The following is an 8,146-nucleotide window of genomic DNA, read 5'->3' as shown; positions in this document are numbered from 1 at the left end:
ATCTACGAGGCTGGCCCAACCCCAACACCTCATCAGTACAGGCCGGGAGACTGGGTCTACGTCAAGAGGCACCACCGAGAGACCCTCGAGCTGCGCTGGAAGGGACCCTACATCGTGGTGCTGACAACCCCCACCGGTCTCAAAGTAGATGGCATCGTGACCTGGGTCCATCATACCCACGTTCGGCCAGCGGACCCCTCCTCGATCCAGAAGGACTTCGTCATGTGATGGGCCCTCAATCGGGACCAACACAACCTGCTCAAGCTCAAGCTACAGCACATTCGACCCACCTAATATTGGTAACTCTGTTAACTCTGCTTGTCATTGCTCATGCTGCCGGGAGTCCCCACGCCCCCCAAAACATCACCTGGCAGATCATAGACACCAGCTCGGGGACAATAATCAGAGCTCCCAGAGCCACCCCAGGGACACTTGCTTCCCAGAACTTTGCGTAAACCTCCAAACTCTGTTCCCCTTGTCACCATAAATGCAGCCGGTCCCATGATTGGGTCCCTAAGCTACATGACAAGGGGGGAATGAAAGGGCGGGCCTATGCTGGCCGACTCCATCTTGTTCTGTGTCCTTCACCTAGACCATGCCTCCTCCCCTTGAGTAACCTCCCGCTTACCCGTTCAAACTTCCTGATTAAAACATGCCCAGCGACCTGCGTAACAGGACTCCGATCCTACCCCAGCCAATCAGCTGAGGCCATAGCCATTACCTCACCAACTGCCTCTAGACCCCTATAAAACCTTTGTGCTTTTGAAACTCACTCTCTCTCCCTGGTATCTCACTGCTGCGTCGGTGCAGGTAGGGGATTGAACTCGAGCTAGCTCGAACAAAGGCTCTTTTGCTTTTGCATCGGACTCAGCTCCCTGGTGGTATTTGAGGATCACGAATTCTGGGCATAACAATTATACCCGTTTCCACGTTTGAATGGAGCCTGCCTATAAGCCCACACTTTGAATTCTTCTGTCCCCACAGCCCTGTCCCACGTTCCCAATCCCTTATTCCCAACCTCACTTCCTGATCATCTCTTTAGCTCATTTCTGAACAAATCAACACCTGTATTCACCTCCCTCTTGGGAAAGAAGTCCTAGGGTGGAGTGCCTTGAAGTGGGGCCCAAGTCCACCTCCTCACCCTGAAACAAGCCTCTCTCCTCCATTACCTTCAACGTTGTGCCCTTTCCCTTCCTGGATGCAGGGATGTGTGGTAACCTCTAGAGTGCATTTTAAAGTAGTCATACAAATGAATACTATTTTCTGTTGATTACTTTTTCTCTAAAAATGATTTCATATTGAAATTGGCCTGGAAAGTCGAGTGCCTCTGGATCCCTCAGGTGGTGTTTCCTGAAACATATCTCAGACAAACATGTTCTCCCCTCCCCCACGTTGTTTGTTTCATCTTACTGTTAAATGCTGATTTCATACTGAGGAGCCTTTTGCAACGTGGTATCTGATTCAAGATTCAAACATCCTGAATGTTGTCATGTCTCCTTTCCACTAGATCTGACTCAGGGGACTGGAGAATCAATCCTTCTGAAGAGGAAAGGTATAATCTTCTGGATTTTCCATTCTCATCTGTTTCTCTGAGGTTGGTCTTGTTTTTTCTCTGAATGTTTATCCCTTGTTGCTTTCCCCAGAGAAGACAACTCCTCCTTGTGCACTCTCAGGGCTGTCCTGTCTCACCCTGCCCTGTGCCCACACCATCTAGGGTGCCCCTGCCCTTGTCTCCCTCCACTGGGCAGAGTCAAGCAGAATAATAGTTGTGAGGATTTCCCCATCCCCTTCCCACACCCTGGCATGGTCCATACAAGAAGTGGAGATCTGCGATTTATTAGTGTCAGGCGTTGGGCGGGGTAAAGATAGGAGTTAGAGTCAAAAAGAATTTTTTACAGTTTAAGGCTTTATTGGGAACAAAGGTTCTGGGTAAGGTTCCGTGACTCAGGGAGTGAGAGGAGTCAGGAAAGTCATACCCAGGTAAGGTGGGGTAGGGTTTTTAAGCTGCAGCAGTTCCGGGTTTAGGTTCGGGTGGGTCTTTCTTTCGTGCCAGATTGTGCTGTTGCTCGGTGATTGGTTGACCTTCAGTTTCTTCTGGCGCACTGCTCGGGGCTCTCTGTTGGGTTGTGCTGGCGCTTGGTGATTGGTTGCCCTTCAGTTTCTTCCCACGCGCTGGCGAGGTTTCTTCCAGCACACTGGCAAGATGGTTGTCCCCTTCCAGGGACATCCTAACATTCCAACCTCTTATGGATGATAATGGGTGACGGATCTGATCTGGCTGCTTCTTGCGGGTGTAAGGGTGATGCCATAGTATGTGGGATCTGAGGTTGGAATGCGGGAATAGGGCCGGACCACCATTTGATGAAATGCGAACTGGGAAACTTCATGAATTCATGTCCGTATGAAACAGAGAAAACAAGGTAAGAGCATAAGTATTATACAGATAGCAACTAGTGGGGTGACTGTGGGGAGGAGCCAAGTTAAGAGGGGTGACTGCCACCAGGAGGTTAGGGGGTCTGAGGATCCTGGGCGGGTGGATAGAGTTTTTTGGATTTCCTTTAGGTGTTCTATATTGGTTTCAACTAAGCCTGATTCATTGATGTAGTAGCAACATTCTTCCCTCAGGAACAGGCATGTTCCCCCTTTTTCTGCTGTCAGGAGATCTAGGGCTCATCGGTTTTGTAGAGTGACCTGTGCTAGGGAGTTGATCTGCCTTTGTAAGGTGGATAGGGAGGTTGCTGAGGCTTCTATTGCAATTTGGAGTCTGACAGGTCCCTGGAGGAGGTAATAGAGTGTGCGAGGGAGTCGGTCCCAACCCCGGCGGCCAATAGGGATGTGGCAAGGGATAGTCCGACCATTAGTGGGAGGAAAACGGCTCGTTTTTGGAGATGGAATTCGAGGAGTTGATGGTGTTCTTCCTGTCCGTATAGGGTGAGTTGGGGGATAATGGTGACTGGGAGACAGACAAAAGCATTTTTTGGCATTTGTTTATAAGCTGTTCCATTACACCAATAGAATCCCCCTGGGGGAGGGTCGTGGCTAGGCATAGGCAGGGGGGAGGGGCAAGTTAGGGAGGCATGAGAGGAGTAGCATATTGGGTGAGACATGTTGCCTTGAGGGGTCTCAGTGAGGATGGGAACCTGTAGGGAGATTTGACTTCTGGAGTGGTTGATGGAGTTAGTGGTGTTGGGAAAGGGTGTGGGTAATGGGACAGCTATTACTGGATCCCGCTGAAAGGATGCACAAAGAAAGCAGTGTGACAGGTTGGTTAAGCCTGAGTGGTTAAGCAGGATCGCTCCTTGTCTGATGAATGTAAGCCATGAGAAGGGATGTTGTGCAGGGGGTGTCTGTAGTTGTGTGTTGAGCTGGTCTTCTTGGTCCATGATTACTTGGGTAAGATCTTTAAGGTTGGAGAGGGAAGGAGACATTGAGGACTCATAGGTTCGATAGATGGTTAAAGAGGAGATGGGGTTAGAGAAATGGTTGTTCTGATACAGTTTGCCTTTATTCCGGTTTGCTAGCGGGTATCCCATGGATCAGGGATAGTAAGGGTAAAGTTGCCATTTTTTAAGCAGAAGTGGCCCGTCCTTGGTCCTGTGAAACAGTATAGGTTGAGCCAGTGTATATTACAATAGTGATAGGGGTATCCTCCATATTGGTTGGGGGAGGTTTGGGAGCATATCTTGGTTTGGTCATATAAAAAGCAAATGGCGGGAGTAATCTGTGTGGAGGCTTGGAGGGTGTTGAAAGAGGGGAATTTAAAGGTGACTGGATTTTGGCACCCAACAATGGGGCAAGGGGTAGAGGATATGATAGAGGTGTGTCCATTAAAAGTTTCGGATAGGTAAAAAACCCACCTATAGGAGGGTTGTGAGGGTATAAGGGGGATGATAAGGAGTAACAAGGGAAGTATCATCATGATATATAAGTATCGTTAGCAAAAAGGTAAAGAAGGAGATTTCGATGGGGGAGAAATCGGAGAGAGTTCCCTGAAGCCAACAGTCGAGACCCAGGAGAGAAATAAGGGGAGGGTGATGGGGTCAGATGAGTGGGAGAGTTGTAGCTCATGTAATATTGTGAGTGTGAAGGTGGAAAACCAAGGGGAAGGGTCAGTCATGAAGGGGCCTGTCAGGTTAGTTTGAGGGTGAGGGAGCTGGTTGGTTGGGAGGTCCACGACTCTTCTGGTATGGGGGGTAAAGGGGGGCCTGCTTGAGGTCGGAGGTGTGAACCCACAGGGTGTGGCGCAATAATTTAGCAGCCGTGGGGGTTGTGAGTATGACTGTGTAGGGACCCTCCTATCGGGGGGCAAGGGTTGGTTTTTGTCTTACTCGAAGGAGCACTGAGTCTCCTAGGTTTACGGATAGTGAAGGGGAAGAGAGATCGGTGGGAGCTGGTAGAATAAGGTCAGCGTACTGTCAAATCAGGTGTCGGAGCAGGCTGAGGTAAGGGAGATAGGCAGCCAAAGGAGGAGGATCTTTTGGTAGGGGTTGGGGTAACAGAAAGGGTCGCCTGTATAGGAGTTCAAATAGGCTGGGGCCTGTGGGTCCTCGGGGAGCGGCTCGGAGTCAGGTGAGTGCTATAGGTAGGAGTTGAGGCCAAGAAAGCCGAGTCTCTATGGAGAGTTTAGTGAGATGGTCTTTTATGAGGCCATTGGCCCTTTCAACCTTACCTGAGGACTGGGGGTGGTATGGTATGTTGAGTTTCCAAGTAATACCTAAAGCTTTGGAGACCTGTTGGGTGACTGCTGAGATGAAAGCAAGGCCCATTGTCAGACTGTATCCTTCTCGGTAGACCAAAGTGGAGAATGACGTCCTTAAGAAGGATCTCAGCCACTGTGGAGGCCCCTTCAGATGAGGTGGGGGAGGCTTCTATCCACCCTGTAAAAGTGTCAATTATAGTAAGGAGATAACGTAATTTTTTGTGTTTTGGCATGTGAGTGAAATCTATTTGCCAGTCTTCGCCTGGGAGATGGCCCCGCATCTGATGAGTGCTTCATTCTCCCTTGGGAACTGACTGTGGCGCATGTGGTGCATTGTTGGTGTGTTTTGGTGATCAGTTGTCGTAGGTGGGGGTGGTACATAATGAGCTCAAGGAAGCGGAAGGTGGCCTCTGGCCCAATGTGTAGGGTTTTGTGGATTTTTGTTAGTAGGGAAGGGACTAGGCTATTTGGGAGGGCTAGTCGGGAGCCCAGCATGATCTAGCCTGCGTTGGTGTGGGCATTGGGATGGGCCATGTATTGTTTTTGTTCATCTGGGGTATAATCGGGAGTTGTATCTTCAGTGAGGATGCCCATAGGAACTGGGTCAAGAGAGAGAGAGCTGTTTGTCTAGCAGTGTTGTCAGCCTTGTGATTTCCTATAGCTATCTCTGTGGTTAGGGGTTGATGGCCCTTGCAGTGGACAATGGCACTTCCTGTGGGAGTTTGAGGGCCTCAAGGGGTTTCTCTATGAGTGGCCTGTTGATGATGGGGGTACCCTTAGTTGTGAGGAATCCTCTTTCTTCCCATAAGTGGGAGTGTGTATGTGCAATAAGGAAAGCATATTTTGAGTCTGTGTATATTGTGACCCTTTTGTTTTTGGACAATTGGAGAGCCCTAATGAGGCCTGTGAGTTCAGCCTTCTGGGATGTGGTCCCTGTGGGTTGTGTCTGGGTCTCTAGAGTTTGGTTTAATGTAACTACATACGCTGCTCGTCGGTGGCCCCTGCAGTCAACTAGTGAGCTACCGTCTACAAATACGGTGAAATCAGGGGAAGTGAGGGGAAGGTCCTTTAAGTTAGATGGAGGTTTAGAGAGAATATCTTTAAGTTCAGTGCAGGAGTGAAAGAGTGGCTGTGAAGTGTCTTTGGGGTTGATTTGTGGAAGTAGCATGGCAGGATTGAGTCTGGGGGAGAGTTGGAGAGATATTTCAGGATTTCCAATAAAGAGCAGATGGAACAATTGTATGCGTGATGGGGAGAGGTGTGCCAGGGCCTTATGTGTAAGGAGATCAGATAGACGCGGTGAAAGTACCGTTAGGGGGCAGTGTAGGATGAGTTTGAGTGCCTCTTGGGTTAGGGTGGCTGCTGCTGCAAGTGCTCTGAGGTAGGGTTGCCACCCCCTGATGGTAGGGTCCAGTTGTTTAGAAAGGTAGGCGACAGCTTGTAACTTAGGGCCACATGGTTGGGTTAGGAGCCCTGTTGCAATTCCAGCCCTCTCATCTGTGTATAAGAGGAAAGGCTTTGAAACATTAGGAAGGGAAAGGACCGGTTGAGTGACTAGAGATGTGACCAGCCGTTGGAAGGCCCTTGCGACAGATTCCGGGCTGGAGAGTGGGCCTTGGGGGGTTTCTTTGGCTGCTTTGTATAGGGGGGCTGCGTGTATAGCAAAGTTAGGGATACAGTGTTGGAAGAAGCCCACTAGACCCAGGAAGGAGAGGATTTCATCTGCATTGGCAGGTGGGGACAGGGTCTGGAGGGCTTGGAGATGATCTTGGGTTAGGGCCTTGGTAGTAGGTGTGAGTGAGACTCCCAGGAATGTGACTGTATTAGTACAGATTTGGGCTTTGTGTGGGGAGACTCGATACCCCAGGTTAGCCAGGAAATTTAGGATCTGGACTGTATCTTGTTTGGTGTGGTCGAAAGAGGTTCCATATAATAGAAAGTCATCTACGTACTGTAGTAGAGTACAGTGACTGGAGAGGGGGGCTTTGAGGAGATCCCTGCCCAAGGCCTGCCCAAAGAGATGGGGACTATCATGAAATCCCTGGGGAAGTACTGTCCATGTGAGTTGGCAGGCCAGAGAGGTGACTGGATCTTGCCATGTGAAGGCAAAGAGGAGTTGGGACTCAGGATGTAAGGGAATGGTGAAAAAGGCATCTTTGAGATGAAGCACTGTAAAATGGGTCATGGATGGGGGGAGAGGATGGTACATGGGTTGGGCACTACTGGATGGATGGGAATTACAGCTTCATTGATTATTCGGAGGTCTTGAACTAGTCTATATGAGCCATTTGGCTTTCTTACAGGCAAGATCGGGGTGTTGCAGGGGGAATGACATGGGATTAGGAGGCTCTCCTTGAGTAGGCAATCGATGATGGGCTTCAGGCCTAGTTGGTGGGTGTGGGAGATTGAGTATTGGGGTCTAGATGGGAATTGTGATGGATTTTTGAGTTTAATGAGGACAGGTTGGTGATGGGGTGACAATTGTTGGGGTGGATGTATCTCATACGACTGGGTCTACTGGGAGGTCTGGGTGTGGGTTGAGGCTGTGGTCTGTGTCATCCGTGATAAGGGCCAGTAGGAGATGAGTGGGGGAGGGAGAGGAGCAAATAGCTGGTAAATGTATAGAGGCTCCTAATTTACCGAGGATGTCTCGGCCCAACTGGGGGATGGGGCAGGAGGGAATGACTAGGAAGGAGTGGGAGAAGTGGAGGCCATCCAGATAGCAGGTGAGTACTGGTGTGCATGGGGGAATGGAGGGGGTGCCATTTATGCCCATGACCAAAACGGAGGATGGCGTAGTGGGGCCGGAATAGCTTGGCAGGACAGAATAGGTAGCATCCGTGTCCAACAGAAAGGAGATGGACTTACCTGCTACCTGGAGTTTTACCCTGGGTTCAGCGTGGGTCACTGGAGTTACTGAGTCTGGGCCTCATCAGTCGTCATCCTCCATCTCCAACAGTTGGAAGGCAGAGTCCAATCCAGGTGAAGCCTTGCCACGTGGAGGTGTTACGAGTCTGTTGCCCTTTGGGTTAGGACAATCAGATTTCCAATGGCCCATTTGCTGGCACAATGGGCATGGACTGGCAGGCTTTTTGGGATGGGGACACTGAGGAGACCAATGGCCTTCTTGGCCACATTTAAAACAAGGCCGAGGTGGGGGCCGTGGACCAGAGGGCTTTACTGCAGCTGGCCTCAGGGCAGCTACCAAGGCTTGGGTTTATAATTGTACCTTTTGTTGGAGACAGGCCTGTCGCTGTTGTTCTTGAGCTTCCTCTCTGCCATTAAAAACTTTAAAAGCCGATACTTGGTGGGTCTTCTGGGAAGACGGCGGCGTAGGAGGACCCTGAGCTCACCACATCCTGCAGATTACTTAGATTCCACCCACACCTGCCTAAATAACCCAGAAAATTGCCAGAAGACTAGCAGAATGGATTCTCCAGAGGCAAG

At 50.1% G+C, this 8,146-nt stretch overlaps 1 long non-coding RNA gene across 1 annotated transcript; it reads right to left on the bottom strand.

The window, feature by feature from the left end:
* Positions 1-1,886: 1,886 nt before the first annotated feature.
* LOC123385203 lies at positions 1,887-7,680 on the bottom strand. Its single transcript, XR_006597398.1, has 2 exons — positions 7,568-7,680; positions 1,887-4,877 (listed from the first exon to the last, which is right to left on the bottom strand). It is a non-coding gene; the product is annotated as an uncharacterized LOC123385203 (long non-coding RNA).
* Positions 7,681-8,146: the final 466 nt, after the last annotated feature.

The sequence above is a fragment of the Felis catus genome, chromosome A1 (assembly GCF_018350175.1).
Source record: "Felis catus isolate Fca126 chromosome A1, F.catus_Fca126_mat1.0, whole genome shotgun sequence".
In the NCBI taxonomy this organism is placed as follows: Eukaryota; Metazoa; Chordata; class Mammalia; order Carnivora; family Felidae; genus Felis; species Felis catus.
Note: the sequence above shows the minus strand (reverse complement) of the source record. Positions and strands in the feature narration are given on the sequence as shown.